Source organism: Herpailurus yagouaroundi, unplaced genomic scaffold (genome assembly GCF_014898765.1).
Source record: "Herpailurus yagouaroundi ecotype Mexico unplaced genomic scaffold, PumYag 160, whole genome shotgun sequence".
Classification (NCBI taxonomy): domain Eukaryota; kingdom Metazoa; phylum Chordata; class Mammalia; order Carnivora; family Felidae; genus Herpailurus; species Herpailurus yagouaroundi.
The window spans coordinates 29,167,439-29,168,845 of record NW_024412401.1 but is presented as its reverse complement, the minus strand read 5'-3'; positions in this window follow the sequence as shown (position 1 = coordinate 29,168,845).

Sequence of the window (1,407 nt, the reverse complement as noted above, 5' to 3'; positions counted from 1 at the left end):
TGTTGGGGAGAGGCCGGTTATAGGAGTTTATAAGGAAAACACAGTAAATAGTGGTAGTCTGAAGATTTAAGTCCTTGCTTTCTCCTTTGATAAGCGTTTCTAGAGATCTAGGATCATCCTTCTTTTCCTGATATGGAAAGGGAGACACCCTTACAAATGGAGATCTCCCTTATAAACGTCTCTTACAAAAGAGTTATTTCTACTCTACTTTCAAGGTCTCACCTGTCTCTGCTTTTTCTTAAAACTCACCAGTTCAGGGACGCCTGGGTGGCTCAGTTGGTTGGGCGACCGACTTCTGCTCAGGTCATGATCTCACAGTTTGTGAGGTTGAGCCCACGTCGGGCTCTGTGCTGACATGACAGCTCGGAGCCTGGAGCCTGCTTCAGATTCTGTGTCTCCCCCTCTCCCTGCCCCTCCCCTGCTCACGCCCTGTGTCTCTCGGTCTCTCAATAATAAATAAACGTTAAAAAAAATTAAAAAAAACAACTCACCAGTTCAGAATAATCAATATCCAAAAAAGCATACTTGGGGGCATATTTTGTTCCCTTTCATATATCTGAACCATCAGTAATCACATTTCTACTAATTTGTTTCTTTTGAGAAATACTGAATTTTTGGTCACTTGGCATTCATGTCAGCCTGGAAAATTCCTGTCTTATCTTCCCTTTCAAAAAGAAACAATGATAAATTAGCATGTAGAGTGACCCAGACTGGTAGACTAGTGACTGTTTCTTCATCCAAAGCTATGTGACCTGAGCAATTAAATCTTTTAGGAGTCTCAGTTTCTAAAAAGTCACTAAACTATACATTTGTTCCATCCTTTCTATTATCAAGAATCTTTTTACTATTTTTTCATGCAAATCAATATTTTGAAAAGTTTTATCGCCAAAAGCACTGTATTTATTTAGAATTATTCATTCATTTTTTCAAGGTTTATTAATCAAATACAAATAAATCTGACAAACTTCTAATCAACATACGTTAATCAGTGTTGCCACACAGAATTAGTATGATTTCAGGCAAAAATTGAAGAAAAGTAGAAATGTATTTCTGAGGCAAATGGAAAATCACTCTTCTTCCACCCATATTCCCATTACTACCTTTCAAATTCCTAGGTGCCAGGAATCACCACAGGGCTAGATCATTAGTTCTAAAGTTCTGTCAGCTCTAAATTACATTAAAATTCACCAACAACCTCAGGTGCATTTTATCTAATCCACCTCTGCAATAACTTTAAATTGTTCCTCAATTTTCTTTTTTTTTTTTTGAGGGCATTTATATGTTTATTTCTTTTTTTTATTTTATTTATATATGAAATTTATTGTCAAATTGGTTTCCATACAACACCCAGTGCTCATCCCAAAAGGTGCCCTCCTCAATACCCATCACCCACCCTCTCCTCCCTCC